At 40.0% G+C, this 18,995-nt stretch overlaps 1 protein-coding gene across 1 annotated transcript in view; it reads right to left on the bottom strand.

Annotated features, from left to right (window-relative positions):
* LOC132392362 (T-cell immunoreceptor with Ig and ITIM domains-like) overlaps positions 1–8,446 on the bottom strand; it is a 53,139-nt gene extending 44,693 nt beyond the window's left edge. Inside the window, exon 1 of the mRNA XM_059966183.1 lies at positions 8,425–8,446. The gene's annotated coding sequence lies outside the window, so the exon portion shown is untranslated. The remainder of the gene's footprint in view (positions 1–8,424) is intronic.
* Between the last annotated feature and the right edge of the window lie 10,549 nt (positions 8,447–18,995).

Consider the following 18,995-nt stretch of genomic DNA (forward strand, 5'->3'; position numbering starts at 1 on the left):
GACGTAAGATTTCACGCAGAGAATGGTAGGTGCGTGGAATCCACTGCCAGCGATGGTGGTGGAAGCGGGTACAATAGGGTCTTTTAAGAGACTCCTGGATAGGTACATTGAGCTAGAAAAATAGAGGGCTATGTGTAACCTTAGGTAATTTCTAAGTCAGTACATGTTCGGCACAGCATTGTGGGCTGAAGGGCCTGTATTGTGCTGTAGGTTTTCTATGTTTCTAAATGATTTGTCTTTCCAGGGTGAATCCTATTGAGACCATTGTTTTTGCTAATTCTTTTCCTGCATAGCCAGAACTGCAATATTCTGAATAACTGATTTATTTTTCTTTTAAACTCGAAGATGCATTTTAATCCCACTCATCCTGCCACAGAAGGTCTCAAGTACACAGGTGGGCTCCACGGCCTTCTTCTCCAAGGGCACCCAGTTATGATCATAAATTTACAGGATCCACTAACAATGGAGGTGATCAGACCTTGCTAAAGAGTTTTATGTCTACTTGAGAGAACACAGTTTGGCCCTGCAGAACAACGTATTCAAAGGACAGCAGATCTAATGCAATGCAGGACTATTTCCAAATCAATTCAGGCGAGATTCTGTACACGCCCATTAACCTGGGACTCAAGTTCACAACTTGCTGACTCTGGCAGAGCTGATACAGTACTCAATGAACATTAGTGTACTGATCACATGAACAAAATGGAGATATGAATTACACAAATTTACTTTCTTTTAAAGTGTACGTTCCATAGTAAGCAAATTACTTGTATGATTCCTTAAACTGTACATTCTCAAAAGTGAAAGAAAATGTAATGAGAATTGTTATACAATAAAAGTTTTTAGTGAATTTACAAAAATGCATAGCATATCCTTCAGCTAATAATGGGGAATTATAGGATGAATGTCAATAAAATCATATCAGGGAATTAACAAGACAATCATGTATTCAATGTTGCATTAACATAATCTTTGCAATTTAAATATGAATAAATTAATCAAATTGGAAGAAATCAAACCATAATATAAACCTGATAAACCAAAGCAATGATAGAATCATACAACACACACACACAAAATGCTGGTGGGACACAGCAGGCCAGCCGGCATGTATAAGGAGAAGCATTGTCGACGTTTTGGGCTGAGACCCTCATAGAATCATAAAATCATAGTAATCTACAGCACATTACAGGCCCTTGAGCCAACCAAAATGTGCTCAAAGTTTGCAGTATGTGAAATGGACAATAGCCCTTGGCATTGTGTAGATGGAGTTCATGGTGAGAATTCCTAAAGTTGCCACTGGTGAGAGCCCACTCTCCTCAGTTAATACAAGAAGGCTGCAGGTGCTATAATCTGGAGCACAAAAGAAAGTGCTAGAGAAACCCAATGGGTTAGGCAGCATCCATGGAGGCAGAAGTAGTCAATGTTTCAGGTTGAAACCTTATATCAATCCAGTTCTGCTGACCTTCTCAATCAGTTTGTTTTGTGTTTCACTTCTCATCAGGATGCATGGATACAGTCTTCACCAAGGTAGGCAGCAAAGAACCACTGACTTTAACTTTTAGTACTGCTACCTGTATTTCTGGGTTGCAGTTGGCTCTTCTGTGATAGATTTGGACTTTAATGCATGAGATAACAATACAACTTACTGGGTAAACATTTCCATACTTTGTAAATGGTCACCCTTTTCCAGGAAAGACATCGTTAAACTGGAAAGAATGCAGAGAAGATTTACTGTATGAGGCTGCTGCAGAACTTGAGGGCCTGAATTAAGGGGAGAGGTTGGGCAGGCTAGGACTTTATTCCTGGGAATGTAGGAGATGGTAGTGGCCTTATAGAATGATATAAAATCATGATGGCCATAATATGATAAACACATGTGGTCATTTTCCCCAAGGGAGGAGGAATTAAACACCATGAAGCATAGGATTTAGGATTTAAAAGTGTCCTAAGGGGGCAACTTCACGCAGGATATGCTGCATATATATATATTTATATCCATATTTATGTATTGAGATACAGTGTGTTATAGGCCCTTCTGGCACTTCAAGCTGTGCCACCCAGCAAGCTCTGATTCAACCCTAGATTAATCATGTGACAATTTACAATGGCCAATTAACCTACCAACAGGTATGACTTTGGACTGTGGAGGAAACCAGATCACCCGGAGGAAACCCATGCGATCATGGGGAGAGCTCTGTACAGACGGTGGCGGGAATATGAAATGATCTGCCAGAGGAAGAAATTGATGCAGATAGAATAACACCATTGAAATGGATTTTGGATAAGTACATGGATGGGAGGAGTTTAGAGGGATACGGACCAACAGTGGGCAAATATGCCTGGCTTGGTTGGTACCATGGTTAGTATGGATGGGTTGGCTTGAAGATCCTGTTTCCATACCGTGTTACTGTATGACTCTATGACTTTAAGAATTTTCCATGTTAATTAACACTTTTCTGAATCAGAATCAGGTTTACTATCATCAGCATGTGTCGTGAAATTTGTTAACTTAGCAGCAGCAAGCACAATGCCATACATAATAATATAGAAAGAAAAATAAATAAATCAATTACAGTAAGTTTGTATATGTATATTGAATAAATTAAAAACAGTTCAAAAACAGAAATGATATATATTTTTAAAAAGTGAGGTAGAGTTCATGGGTTCAATGTTGATTTGGGAATCGTATGGCAGAGGGGAAGAAACTGTTCCTGAATCGCTGAGTGTGTGCCCTCAGGCTTCTGTACCTCCTGCCCGATGGTAACAGTGAGAAGGAGAGATGCTCTGTGTGATTGGAGTCCTTAATAATGGACACCACCTTTCTGAGGCACCGTTCCTTAAAGATGTGTTGGGTACTATGGAGACCAGTACCCAAGGTGGAGCTGACTAATCTTACAACCTTCTGTAGCTTCTTTCGGTCCTGTGCAGTGGCAACCACCCCACCCCTCCCATACCCGACAGTGATGCTGCCTGTCAGAATCATCTCCATGGCACATCTATAGAAGTTTACAAGTGTTTTAATTGACAGACCAAAGCACTTCAAACTCCTAATGAAGTATAGCTGCTGCCTTGCCCTCTTGATAGCTGCATGGATATGTTGGGATATGAGCTAGTGGGATCTTGACACCCAGGAACTTGAAATTGCTCACTCTGTCCACTTCTGTTCCCTGTATGAGGATTGGTTTGTGTTCCCTCATCTTACCCTCCCTAAAGACCACAGTCAGCTCTTTGGCCTCACTGATACTGAGTGCAAGGCTGCTGCTGTTTCAGTACACTTCCACATTCCATTGCATATACCCATCGGTTTTTGTCTGTAGGCTGCCTGATCAAAGATATCATTAGAATTCTGTGCAGCAGAACTTGGTAATCATGCATTTTGAGGAGCTGGCATCTGTGCTCTTCTTAATCCCTGCAGGAATATTGTGTTCTGCAACTCGCTATATCCACATCACACCTCTAAAATTACCTCGGAGTTATGTGCAGAAATGTGATGGCTGGCGTGGAATAAATATCACTTGATTGACAGTGTGTGCATATCTTTCTTTTCGCTTTTTTCAACCATTAGTTACATGTAGCTCTTGCTCTTCAGAAGGAGCAAGCTAAAATGGAGAAGAGGAAGCAGAAGGGTACAGTATACACTGACAATCTGCTGGCCTCTTTTGACTGTGGAATGAAGTGGAAGTGAGTTGCGAGAATGAGGAACGGGTAGATATCAGGTTTGGTCATGTCAAACGAGAAAATCCGCAGATGCATGGAATCCAAGCAACACATACAAAACGCAGGGGGTCTCAGCAGGCCAGGCAGCATCTATGGAAAAGAGTACAGTCAATGTTTTGGGCTGAGACCCTTCATCAGGACTGGAGCAAAGAAGTTCTTTTTTTCTCTAGTCCTGATGATGTGTCTCAGCCTGAAACATCAACTGTACTCTTTTCCATAGATGTTGCCTGGCCTGCTGAGTTCCTCCAGCATTTTGTGTGCATGCTTAGGTTTGGTAATGTGCCGGTTATATTTTAATATCAGGTTGTGTGTTATGATCGGTACATAAACCTGCGCTGGTAAATGAGGGTGATCTGAACCATTTGAATGTTAGGATTTGTGTTGTAATGTATTGAGCAGATTATGAAGCTAGTGTTGCACTGGGTATCAGAATCAGATTTGATATCACCAGCAAATGCTGTGAAATTTGTTAACTTTACAACAACAGTACAATGAGATTTTTGATTTGAATAGCCCTTAACTCAGCAGTGGAGTTGTCAGGGCACCGTCATGACGGAGTTTCTGTAGCAAGCTATTCTTGTTTTTACAAAGCCAAGTTGCTAGCGTAATGCTCAACCTGACTTGGATTCAAACTCGGGAACCTTCACTCCAGAGTCCAGCGCTAATATTATTGTGCCACCAAGCGGGACAGTACAATGAGATACATGATAAAGAAATATAGAGAACAAAATCAATTACAATAAGTATATGTGCATATATGTATGCATGTATTAGTTAAGTTAAAACTAGTAGTGCAAAAGAAAACCAGAAATAAATAAGCAGTGAGGTAGTGTTAGTGTTCCTGGGATTAATGTCCATTTAGGGATTAGATGGCAGGAAAGAAGAAGCTGCTTCTAAGTCAGTGGGTGTGTGCCTTCAGGCTTTATCTCCTTCCTACTGGTAGCAATGAGAAGGGGGCATGTCCTGGGTATGATGTCAGGACTGATAGCTATGATGTGGTATGGTAATTAATGAGAATTTTCTGTCATGAGGACTGTCTGAGCTAGTGGGTTAACTGGTGAAATTTGAAGAACTGGTGTGGTTGAGCTGAATAAATTTTTCCACACTACATCCAAATCCTCAGGGTAAAAACAACCCTGGGTTATTCTCCCTATCCTGTACATCTGTAGACCTTCTATGGTCCCCATTTGGTTGTCATCTTCCAAAGCCTCCAATCAGGTGTCTAAAAGGCATGGAACCCACTCTGCAGAACTGTGCTATTCTTCAATATCTCCCAGGATGAGATGCAGAATGCCTCCCAGCATGGGCTGCAACCATGTGTAGATGTGCAGCCTTAACCTTGAGAGGGCCAGCTGGTTTCAGGAAATTCATCCTTGTGGTTCTAGCCAATTACAAAATTGTTTCCCTGGCCGAGGCACACAGCCAATGAGCAGCACACATGGATCCACCTAACATGCAAATAATAATTAATAATTCAATGTGATCTTGGTAGGTTGATCTTTAACTCTTTTCCAGGGGTTATTCAGATTTACCCTTCTTTGATTTTTATTCTCTGATTTGCTTGTGGAATTCTTTCGATTTTCATTGGATGATCAATCAGCCATGAATATCTCCTAGAGAAAGATTGACTCGACCTCAGAATTTACTTCTTCATGGCTTTACACCTTATTGTCTTGCCTGCTCTGCACTTCCTCTGTAACTGCAACACTTCATTCTGCATTCTGTTATTGTTTTGCCTTGTGTTGCCACAATGCACTGTTACAATGAAATACTTGATGGTTTGGAAAAACTCTACCAATGACCACCAGTGACACCAAAGAACCAATTTAGCAACTTATAGGAAGTCGGACTAGAAAAGAGGAAATCCACACCTGGTCTTTTGTGGACAAGTTTCTTAAGTCAATACCACTTAACAGAAAATACAAGCCACATATTTGGTCACAGTACAATTCTTCTTACAAAACATAATTAGAATTAAATTATTAAACCTTATTTCAGGGAATTTAGTTGGGCTCTAGAATCCATTGTTTGCAGAACCAATAAGGGCTTTATAAAGGTAAAGAGATGAGCATGGAAAGAGAATAATTTGAAGGCTATGGGAAAGTATTGGAGGAATGGTTCTTACGGGCTTACTCAACAGGAAGCTGGCAGAGAACCAATGGGCTGAAGACACTTCTCCTTTGTTCAAACAGTTCCAACTATCCATAATTCTTTGATGCAATTCATTGATCAAGGAAGACAAGCTAAAATGTGTTTACTAATTTCTTCTCGGTTTTCAGATTCTCCCTTTAACTCCCAGGATATACATAATTTTTTCTAAAGAAATTTCTAGTATAATTATTTTAAACAAAAACTAGAAAGAAAGAGCAAAAGAAGAGTTTAGTGCAGCCCAAGTTTTAAGCTTTGTTTGGTGTTCTATGAGTATTATAATTTATATAGATTTAAGTGTCTTTGTTATATCTTAAGATCAATATAGCCAATGTAGTTTTGATGTTGAAGAAATATTGTAAATCAGGTAATATCAACTTAGTCATGAAGACAATTTTCATTTCTATTAGAAGCAGAAGAAATCCCTAATAACTTATATTTATATATGCCTTGGGACTCATCTCTAGTTAGTAGCAAGCTATCCTCTATAGTAATGTCCGCACCTTGTATTCTACCTTTGAAACTCATTCCATTGGCAGCTGAAATAATTCTGCCCAAATTATATTATGACCAGAGTCAGTTGCCTACCCTTAGCTGATATTTAAGCACAGTTATCTACAGTAAATATTACATAATTCATTGAGCTTTTACATTAAAGTAATCCACATTAAACTAGCAAGTTACAATAGCAGTTTGTTGAGTTCATTATAATCATGATGGATAGAATGAATTCTCTGGAAAGACCCCATGAAATCTTGCCAGCACTGTCCATTCAATTTCAATGTTTTCTTCAAAAGTTCAAAGTCCAAAGTAAGATTGCTATCAAAGTAAGTATATATTGCCATATACTAATATGAGGTTCATTTTCATGCAGGGATTCTCAGTAGAACAAATGAATACAATTGGATCAATGAAAAACTACACACAAGCTCTATCAATCAACCAGTGTGCAAAAGAAAACAAAGTGCAAATACAAAAAAGGAAATACATAAACAAACAAGCAAGTGATAATAAATAAATAATAAATATTATAGAGAACATGAGCTGAGGATTCCTTGAAAGTGAGTCCATAGGTTCATTCATTAAATTTTTTTTGTTGCTGTGGGAATGATCAGCACATTACTAAATTAGGGGAATCTGTAAAGTCAAAATGTGGCTGAGGGTCCATGTTCTAATGGAGAGTTTCCCCTTTTTATATCTCTACATTCAAGTCACTGTATTCAAGAGATTTTAAATTGCTCCCAATGTTTTTATCGCAGTTGTGAGGCAAGTGTTCTGTCTTACAAAGGAAAAGGGTTGATTTTGTGCTGTTCACCTTAGAAGCGCTGCTTAGTTTAACAGTTAAAGTTTCTGATAATCAAAATCTACAAAAGTATTCTGGCCTTTAAATTCTGAAGAAAGTTTTTGAGTTGAGTTGCCCATGGTCTCATTATAGGACTTATTGTTAACACTGTGACAATCTTTTTCAAACCCTTTTGTGCTGCAAAGACAGATTTATGTACAGAAACTAGATAAATACATCTAAAAATTAGAATCATTACAGCATAGAATGAGGCCATTGCTCCTGCCAAACCTATATGCCTTTTCTCAAAACTCTCTAGTAAAGTCTCACTCAACAGCTTTTCTCTCATGCCTTCCTTTTTATTCCCATTTAAACTTCATATTTCCCATTAAATATTTAATTAATCCATGAGTGATGGAATCTCCATTCACCATTCCTCTCGGCATTACATGAAATTTTTTTTTCTCTAATCCTTGGGTTCTTTTTCCACTTTGTTCAAATTATTCTTCTCAAATTTTTAAATCCACCAAGAACAGCTTCTATCCTAGACTTTAAATAATTTTGAATGTTTAAATCATATCTCCACTGAACCTTCACTGGCTTAAAGAGAACAATTCCATTTTTGCCAGTCTATTCACATACCAAAGTCTCTCATCTCTAATAGCCTTTTCAGCACCATCTTTAAGATTTCACAACCGTCCTGTGTTCAGTGCTGAGAATTGAACAAAATGTTCCAGTTAGGTATAACTGGTATTTTATAATAGTTCAAAAAGGTGTTTGAAAGTATAATTTATGAAAACTGATCTCATTCTATAATACTTCAGTAACATTTTTAAAACAGCTTTTAAATGTCTCTAAAATAATTTTTAATTTTGCTACTTTTAAATGTTTGGTCTTTCAGTACAGAGTGTAAATTTGTCATGAGGTGAATTGAAAAGAATTTGATATTTCAGATCTGAAAGTAAGTTTAATTTCTCACTAGACGTACAGCACAAAAGGGCCTGTTTACCCACTGCACTTAATAATTCCACCACGTTTTACCAGTTCATCTTGCTGGACTGGACAGTTATTTTCACCTTTGATTCTAACACATGTACATAAATTTTTGCACTCAAACCAACTTAACTCATGTTTCCATGATAGTTCCTGTCCATGATATTTTCTTGTATTCAAATTGTTTTCTTCTGTTTTCACTTCACTGGTTTTTTGTTTAGTACTAAATAATTCTTTTGTCGATTTAAATAATACTTCCAGAATTAGAATGACAGACTTACCAGACACAATCAGCAAGCAGACAATAACTGTTCTTATCATGATGTTTTGTGGGAAAACTGTCTCAGAATTCCTCTGACAGTAATGACCGATTTAGTCAGCTTAAAACAATGGTAATAGCAGGAAGTGCTCTTTAAAAGGAAACCACATCTTTGCTTCTCTGACGACTCAATGTATCCCAAACAAAACATTTACACTGGTTCATTCTCTATCTGTTAATCTTTTAAAACTTAATTAGCATGTTGTTATCAAACTTATTGCATGTCTAAATAATAATTTACGGTAATTGATCTCATGTGATAGTAATCAATCATTATAAAACTCTTTTTAATATCTCTTTAGATATTATAAAATATCCCTGCTCTTAAAGTTTTAACCCTTATTATTGATTTGGCCTGACGTGAATAGAAAGGGATAATAGAAAAATGATTTGTCCTTCTTGTGTAACTTAATTTCCCCTATAGTTACTTCAAAATCTTTGATAATTCTTCTTATTTTTGTTCATTGTGTCTGTTGTGTTGCGGTTTCTTGGTAGATGAGAAGAAGGAGAAGGGCAGGGATCCTAGAAGTTAATCCTCCTGGTGTTTGTCTTTTACCCTTCACATATACCAAGTCTAATTCCTAATTGTTATTAAGCCATTATCACTTGCTCCTTAAAGGCTGCCTTTTCTCATCCCTTTACATTTATGTTTTCAATATCCTTTCAATACCTCTTTGAGCAACTGTTGGTACTGGATAAGTAAAACAATTTGCAGGAGCCCTGTTTATCTTTTACTCTTTTGAATAGAGGAACAGACACCATGTGAGAGAGACTGAAAGGAGTTCCCCTATGAATTAGGGGACATACAGATTGCACCCACATTAACTTGAGTGTGACTTACTGGAACATGGGCACCATCATCAGTCACAGTAGACTCCATTTGATTAATGTTTAGTTCATTCACATCCCTCTCAGAGTACCAGGCAGTCAAACAAGGAGCAGCCTTGATGCTTTCATCCACTGGCAATCCACTTTATCCTCCTGCTTTTCTCCATTATTCCAGATCAGTAGCTGGAAGATTGGTAGAGAAGACTGTACACTAGTATCATGGCTATGTCATAGAACTGCAGTTAATTGGACATAAAACAGCTGTACTGCACATAACAATGTTTAGTCTGCAGAAGATGTCTTGAAATAGTGGTTTTATCATCTGCATACATAGGCCCTTAGAGGATCTCAAGATTAATAATTTGTGTCATCCTTCATAACTCAGCACTAAGGCAGCACAAGCCATTGTCAACAAGAAGGGCTAGAGCAAGGTGAGGAAGAGAGAAAGATGATAAGGGTAAGGAAACTAGAATGCCAATGACAATCATCCAGTAATGCATTGGAGGACAGGTGCTGTTCAACATTGCCACCAAAAACCACAATAAAGGATTCTGAAATTCGTCTGCAGACAGTCCCTGGGACTCCTGTTTGAATTCCAGCAAAAGGTACGTTGTCTATCCACCAGCATTTTCTTGTGAAGGACTGTTCACCTTTCAGGACTGCAGCGGCTCTGGGTTGACTATTGTCCCTGTACCGATTGTGATTGGTAAGTACCATTTGTAAGGCAAAAGCCCATGGCCATAACCAACAGAAGGTGCAGAATGTCTCTTTGACCCAGCAATTATTTCCACATGCACTCTTTCCTGCTGGCACCATTTCCCATTTGGCTGATGTCTGTGTCTGTTGATTGATATAATTTTGATAATTACACAGGGAACATATTTTTAAGTGATGTAATAAAATCCTTTAATCTTCTCATCACCTGCTTTCTGCTGTTGAACCATACATACCATGTCTACACATGGTTTGCAATGCTAAGCAATTCCTAAAAGTTTCTTAGGACAACACTCAGATGTAGGGGAGGACTATTGGGATAGTGAAGACCAGTATTTTTGGATAATCAAACACCCAGATAACCTGGTTTGTTGGCTCCATACCACCATGCATTTTGTTCATTTGTCACAGCACACTGCCTGCATTCAGAAACTTGTGAAAATTTGGTTCTCATAGAGGGAACCACAGTTTTTTAGCCAATTCCTGGAATGTGTCACAATGCCAGCACAGCTCATAGCCTCTTTAATGTAGGTGCAGTCAGTTAATGTTCTTGTAGGTATTGTAAGGCCACCATTTACAGTTAGCCTGAGTTATCACATTTATTTCAAATGACTAACCACATATACTGCAGGGCTGCTTTTAATCTAGCATCTACAACCAGTCAAAGACGGTTGCTTTTCTGCCTTATGTCTGTTAATTTTGTGGTAGCATTTCTATCTACACTAGAATAGAAAAATATTTCAGACTGTGTGTGTGAAAAAAAAACAGCTTTTGCACTGGCCGCTCACCACATATATGGCAATGGTGCTCAGAATCAGTCATCAAACGCTAGAGCACAGAACCACGCTCTCTGGCCCTTTTATTCTGTGCCAAACTGTTACTTGACCTAGTCCCATCAATCAGTACCTGGACCAAAGCCCTCAATACCCCTTGTGTCTATGTACTTATCTAAATTTCTCTTAAATGTTGAAATCAAACCCACTTTCATCACTTCTTCTGCCAGCTCGTTCCACACTCGTGCCACCCTCTGAGTGAAGAAGATACCCCTCAGGTTCCCCTTAAATATTTAACCTTTCACCCCTAACCTATGACCTCTAGCTGCACTTCTGTACTCATTCAATTCTAATGATAGTTTTCCTGTAGGAAGGTGATCAGAACTGCAACAGTAGTCCAAATTTAGCACTTGGACAACAGCAACATAACATCCCAATTCCTGTACTCAACAACTTGATTTATTTTGATTTATGAATACTTGTGTCTAAGCTTTCTACACAAGCTACACCAGCTCAATCAGGGGAAGGTCAATTACATATTGCAAATCCTGCATCTTTTACAGCACTATTGAATTCCTAACCCCATACCAACACCCAAAACTTCTGCTGTGGTTGGAGAGATGATTATATCCATAGATCAAGTATAATTCAAAAGTGTAATTATTGAAATTCACTGATGAATCATTTATGATCGTGTGTGAAATTGCTGCATAAATGTGATCTCGACATTGTTAGATATCAAAGGTGAAATAGTAGTCAGCTAAAGGGAAAATGTAGATACTGGTTTCTGTGTCAAGCAAGGTTTTTCTGTAGCTTATATTTTCATTTTTTACTTGGGTCTACCATAAGATTTCAAGGGTATTTAATGGAAATTTTAATGAATATTTAAGTGAAAATTTTCCAAAAAAAGTTTTCTTTCTTGTAAGTTTGGTAGGTCATTGAGCTTGGCAAAATGTTTGCAGATGTTTTGGCTCCAGTCGAGAAGCGATCATCAGTACACGGTTTGCCTTTCCTTAGGTCTTTAATCACGCTTATAATTTTTATGAACACAATTATCAAAGATACTTGTGACTTTCTTAGCTAAAATTATTGAAAGGAGAAAATTATGACCAGAAAGCCTAGTATTGATTTATCAATAGGTACAGACTGAGGTTATGTAGACCATTATAGCTGCTCACCGTTCAATAACATCATGGCTGATCTTATACCTTACCACCAGTTTCCTGTATGAACCTCCAGCCCTTAGTTTCTTAATATTAAAATATTGATCAATCTCTGTCTTCAATATACTCAGTGACTGGGTCTTCACAATCTTCTTGGTAGAGAATTTTAAAGATTAATTACATTCTGGGTAAAGAAATATCTTCCATGTTGGTCTTGAATAATTGTTCTCATATTTTTTTGTAATTCAAATCTTTATTATTATTTATTCTTATTTTACAAAGCAGCACAGCATATCATAGAGCAGATACAGTACAGCATATTTACACAGCCATCCCATGACAGGAAAACATATAAAACTAAGAAACAGAAAAAAAAACTTCTAATTTAAGTTTAAATTAACATACAACCAAAACTGATCCAACGCATCTTGCACTTTTCCCTCACTGTTAATTCTTCCCAACGTGCTCATATGAAGAAATCTTAACTATTTCCTCAGTCCATTCCCTCACAGTGGGACATCTGGGTTTTTTCCAGTTTTGCGATATAATTCTTGCAGTTGTGATGAGACCTACCTTTAAAATAGTAAATTTGTCATTGTTTACATTAGGTATCATTGTCCTATCACCCAGGAGACAAAGCCGTGGCCACAAGGGCAGTGTAGGACCCGAACAATTCCCCAACAAATCAAGAAATTTACACCAAAATGGACGAACCATGGAACAATCCCAAATCATGTGAAAGTATGTGCCCACTTCACTTTTACATTTCCAGCATAAATGATTATCACCATTCCCCATTTTGTAGAGTCTAGTTGGTTCCTGTATTTTGTAACTGTGTCTGATGACTCTGGACATAGATCATGGTTTCATGGTCCTCATTCTTGTTTTCAATGTTCTCCATTCTCTGCAGCTAAGCTGTTTAGTGGATTACTCTGGCTTTGTCACTTCTGCAATCTGTTACGAAGGACTCTGACTGGTGTATCAGGCTGTTGCAGCAGGACCATGCAATAAGTTTGGGTGTGATGCGCTGAAATTCCTCGATTTATCTCCTCTGCCATGAAAGGTTCTGTGCTGATCCATTTGGGAGGTTACTGATGCTCTCTACTCAATAAAGAGCAGCTGCTTCCTTTTCCTTGAGCAAAGGCCAAAGTCTCCTTGGGTGCTTTTGATTGCACAGTGGGGGGTGGGGGTGGGGGTGTTCAGTGCTTCTGCTGGTGCAAGTAGAGGGAGCGGAGGGGGGAGGGTTGATTCTTCTGCTGCTGCTTGTGCTGGGAAGGGGGAGCGGGCTTTGGTGTTCTGACGTTACTATCATTCATTCTTGTGGGTTTTTTGTTGTGTGGATGTTTCTGTGAAGAGTAAGAATTTCAGGTTGTATATTGTGTGAACTGTCTGATATTAAATTGATCCATTTGAATGACTTGAAGACCATTTGCTAACAAGGTGCATGAATCTGCAAGCATCACAGAGTCCCTGGGCTTACAAGAAACAGTAATCTGAAAACATGCAGAACTTCCTCAGTAGTGTTCAGTCTTGCCTTCAGACTCTGCTTCTCTGCATAAAGTGGAACGAGTATCATTCTTGGATGTACAGTTCCCTTCCTTTCATGACCATCACCATATAGCCAAAGACATCACATGAATCTTTAATCCGAATGTAGTCCATATTGTCAGCAAAGTAAGGAGAACTGAATCTAATTGGAGTAAGATTTTCCTGTCCATTCAGATTTACTTACTCCTATCCAAACTTCAGTCAGTATAGCTGAACCCCATAAGATCAACCGGAGTGTAGTAGAGAACAGCTCTGTGGGTCTTTTGTTGTCTCCTCTTCAGAGTCTCCTTCCAAGTTTCAGCAGAGAGCATGGTCGTCCCCTTCATCCTTAACGATCTCTCTCTGAAAGGGAATTAGTATCCGTCTGAAACACACTGAAAGTTTCAGAATCTCTTTGCTTGGGTTTCTGGCCTAGGAAGGGTGGTGATAAGTGGAAGAATAATAGGCCATCATCATCCCACCTCCCTTTGTCATGCAATCACCTGGATAGTATGCCAAGTATTCGTTGTGTGAGTCCATCTTTACACTTCAAGTAGACTTCACATTTCATCACTCTTCCGAAAACTTTAACCTGTGTTTGGAGGAGAACACGGAACAAGTTATACAAAGGCTTCTAACCATGTCATTTTTCTCTGAGAGGGGGAGAATTCATTGGACAGCTATTGTGAAAATGAATACAGTACACAGAAGAAATAATGACTTCTTTACTTTCAAGAGGATACACTGTTTGTCCTGGGTGTCCTGACGAAGTGTCTCAACCCGAAATGTTGACTGCTCCTTTCAACTGATGCTGCCTGACCTGCTGAGTTCATCCAGCTTTTTTGTACACTGTTTGAAGTAGCCATTCAGTTTTGATGGGTCTGCTTTGAAAAACAACACTGTAAAGACAGTTTCACTGTAAGCACTGTGATCACAAAGGTTTGTCAGTAAAGTCAAAGGTCTGATTAAGTGGTTTCCTTAAAGAGAGGTGCTGTGATTAAAACTCTCATGCCTGCTTTGGGAATGCTGGTCTCAGTAGTGGAGAAGGTCAGGTTTTAGGTCTCTATCAAATGAAGCACATTTCTGTTGTGGAAGATTTTGGGGAAAAGTCAGTGTTACATGAAGGCTGAGTTAGAAATTCGTGGGACAGAAGACACTGACTATGAGTAAGCACATTAGCTATTTATTTGCAAACAAACATTGAAACACTCAACAAAACATCTAAGTCAAACAAGTACTCATCTAAGCCCCCTAAGTTACAAAACTATAACACGAAACAGTCAATAACTCAAACAGGTAGTTCATTAAGTCCCAGGTTACGCAACCACAACACCAAACTTTCAACAACCAGGTATTTATCTAAGTGTGCATGTGGGTGGGCAGTCCTTCCTGCAGCACACTTCCCCAATGATCCCTCAGTCCTGCTCGTGACCCAGTCTGAAGGGGAGCCCCTTGCAAAAAGAGGCCAAGCCTCTCATATATATACCTCTGCGGTGTCAGGAACCAGCAAATGGGAGAGAGCTGTTGCATCCATTAAACAGGACAATCAGCAAATGGCCAGCAGAAGTGGCTTTCAGCTGGCAGGCAAGTTAACCCTCCATGTTATATTCCATCCTTCGAAAGACATGACAGCATACCATTCAGCCCTCAGGTTAGTGTAACCCCTGTGAAAGCGCCACTAAACTAAATATAAAACATAAAACTACAATACTCAATATGAAAAGCCCAATTGTCACCACTCAGTGTCTTACCATTGTCCACCAACCTCCTAACACCACCATAAGCCACCAGGTTCATCCTGGAGCGTAATAGCTATGGAGCTGGTCCCAGATTTTCTTAATCTTATTTACCAACTGTCATATGTGGATCAGTCAGGTGAGCGATGTTCCCCGACTTGTCAGGAATGTAGGTGCAGCGTTCTTGATCAATTACAGCACAAGGAACAGCTTTCTCTAAGGTAATCTAAGGCCATCTAATTCCTCAAGGCTACCATTCGAACAGACGTCATTTTGGCCGATTCTCAGGTTAGCGCATCCACGTGAGCTACGGCCACCTCATTAGCCAGTGTCTTCATCACTGAGGTCATAGGTATCAGTTCTCTGGACAATCTGGCTGAACCATACTGAGGAAAGGCTATTACGCAAAATCTTTCTGACTCTGTGATTGCCCTCTTAGCCATCAAAGGGATCGGTATTAATGGTATCCCTTCTGTGGCGTGGGTCAGAGTCCTCATACAAATCCAGCAATCTGACTTGTTGGTCCTGTTTACCTACTCATACGCCATCCACGGGAACATGTTATAAGATCTTCCATGGCAGGTCAGTGTCATCCCAACTGCTGTCAGTGCCACCACTTTGCAGTTCTGCAACACAAGGAGACGCACACTCACTCTCCGGGTTAGTTGTTGGGTATTCAGACACGTCATTCTCAATCCCCTCCAGGAACGCTATTCACTGCGTATTCCCTAGTCTGCATGCCACAATCTCCCCCCAACCCGGTGGCCCCTGTAGCTGCTACACCCAAAGCTCCCCTGATTCTTCTTCCAACTCCACCTCTTTGAGCTTTGTAGGGTCTGACACTGTGAAATGACAGGTTATCAGTGATCCACCTTAACCTATCGGCCAGGGGTTTAGGTGGTCCACATCCCTCATCCCTAGAGGGTACAGGTAGAGGTCAGTAGATTAATCCATTGCTTCAACTACCTATCCATGCTTTCAATCAGTCCTGCCACCTGCAGAATGCGACTTTAAACACACATGAAGTGTGAGGAACTGCTGCCCAATCCTAGATTTTAACTCCCACAAAATGCGAGCCATGCTCCGATTGAATCTCACAGGGCATCCTATACATGGACGGAAAACTGCACAGAGGACAGGATAGGTACGTTGCAGGCAGGCAGGCAGGCTGGAGGGAGGGAAGTGGGGGGAGAGAGAGAGATACTGGAAGTAATTCTGAGGGTGGTTGATGAAGGTTGAGCTGTGGATGTTGTCCAAGTGGATTTTAGTGAGACGTTTGACAAGGTCCCTTATGGGAGACTCACCTAGAAGTTTAAGATGCCTGGGGTCCATGGTGAATTGGATGTTTAGATTCAGAACTGGCTTGCCCACAGAAGGTAATGGCTGAAGGGACATAGTCTGTCTGGAGGTCTGTGATTAGTGGTTCTGTAGGGATCTGTACTGGGACCTCTGCTTTTGTGATGTATATACAAGACTGGGCTAAAAATACAGATGGGTGGGTTAGTAAGTTGGCAGATGATACAATGATTGGAGGTGTTGTGAATGGTGTAAAACTGGTGAAAAATACAAGGGGATATAGATCACTTGCAGATATGGGTGGAGAAATGGCAGCTGGAGTTTAACCCTGCCAAATGTGAATTGTTGCACCTTGGTAGTTCAAATGTAAGGAGAGAGTACAGTGAAATTGTTAACAAGACTGTTAACTGTGTTGATGAGCAGAGGGATCTTGGGATGCAAGTTCATAGCTCCCTGAAAGTGGCTACACAGGTTGTTAGCAACACACACAAAATGCTAGAGCGGGGGTCGGCAACCTGCGGCTCCCGAGCCATTTGTGGCTCTTTCACCTCTGTGCTGCGGCTCCCTGTGGCTTTGGGAAATAATTGGTCAGTATTTAATTAAAATGTATTTTATGTTAGTTTGTTAGCTTTTGAAATGTAATTCTAAATTTGAAGATTATGGTGATCTTGTACAATCTAAGTGTGGCGACATCCGAAACGGCTCACAATTAGCCAGCATTCCGGCTAAGGGAGATAGCCTACGGGGGTTTGTGAGTACGCGTCTTTTGCAGCATCTGCGTCCATGGGGGCTGGGTTGAGAGAGGCTTAAAAGCAAGGCTGTTTAGTTCGAATAAAGCTATCTTTGACTGCAGTTTACTGACACCGCTACAACGTGTTTTTATCGCTGGCTGTCCAGACGGAAGGTGCTGAAACGCTTTGTCGCGTGTCTGGAAGAAGTGAAAACTTTCCTGGGCAGCAAAGGGCTCACCTTTCCTGAGCTGGAACAGCCAGAGTGGCTGGAAAAGCTACACTTCATGGTAGACATGACAGCGCACCTGAACACGCTGAACACAGCTCTTCAGGGGTAAGGACGTACAGCCCTGCACATGTTGGAGGATGTTTTGGCATTCGAGCGCAAGTTGACAGTGCTTGCCAGAGATTTACAGAAAGGCACTTTGTCTCACTTCCCCAATTTGAGAGAATTCAAACAAGGTCACGACATGATAATTTCGGAGTATTTACATTCCGCAATCATCGCAATGCAAACATCGTTTGGGAAACGCTTCTGTGAGTTCAGAGAGGAAAAAAACACATTATCCTTCCCGGTCACTCCCTTAAGCATCGATCCTTCCCTACTGAATACGACTGCATTGGCAGGTGTGAGTCAACCTGATCTTGAGATGGAACTGGCCGACATAGCCGACAAAGACATATGGGTGTCCAAGTTTAGACGCTTGACAGCAGACCTTGAAGATGTTGCCCGTTCTTGCTCAGAAACACAAATGGAGTGATATTGAAAACCTTCCAAAACCGGACAAACTTGTGTTCGAAACATTTATGTAAACATTAAAAAGTATGCGCTTTGAGTCCTGTCGATCTTTGGATCCACATATGTAAGTGAGCAGGTGTTCTCCAACATGAACTTTATTAAAAACAAACATCGCGCATGCCTCACAGATGACAGCTTGCGATCCTGTGTAAAGATGAAGGTGACGTCATACAGCCCTGATGTGCAGACGCTGTGCGCTGAGGTCCAGGAGCAGAAATCCCATTAACCAAGTATGATAAATATTTTAATTGCCTATTATTTTATGTGTATTCATATTTTTTCATTGTTCAGTGAAATAGTCCTTTTATTTTTCAGGCTGACAGCTGGCTGATGTTATTTTTGGTTTGCTGCTGGCGGAAAATTTAAGTTCGGCGTTTTTCATAAATACAAGAAGGACTCAAATAGACATTGAGTATTTTACTTTAAAGTAACTTTCAACCCAACGTCTTTTTTTCGGAGTTCAAAATGTTTTTGTTGCATGCAGAAATGTAATTTCGTTTTCTCTGCAGGAGTTCATCAATTTCATAAATGCAACACATTATAGTTTGTTTATACATAGCATAAAGGCAAAAAAAACGTTGTATGCAGTGTTATTTCATTTTAAATGTCAAACGGGTTTTGCGGCTCCCAGTGTTTTCTTTTCTGTGGGAAACGGGTCCAAGTGGCTCTTTCAGTGGTAAAGGTTGCTGACCCCTGTGCTAGAGGAACTCAGCAGGCCACAGGTTAAGAAAGCCTTTATTAGTCAAGGAATTGAGTGTAAAGGTTGGGAAGTTATGTTGCAGCTTTATAAACCACTAGTTAGGCTGTATCTGGAGTATTGCATACAGTCTGGTCATCCCATTATAGGAAGGATGCCGAGACCTTGGAGAGGATGCAGAACAGGCTAACTAGCATGTCCCATGTTCTATGATGTAAAAGGTTCAATGAAAATGCAATTCTTCTAATTGATAAGGCCGGACACACTGA

Source organism: Hypanus sabinus, chromosome 4, assembly GCF_030144855.1.
Source record: "Hypanus sabinus isolate sHypSab1 chromosome 4, sHypSab1.hap1, whole genome shotgun sequence".
Classification (NCBI taxonomy): Eukaryota; Metazoa; Chordata; class Chondrichthyes; order Myliobatiformes; family Dasyatidae; genus Hypanus; species Hypanus sabinus.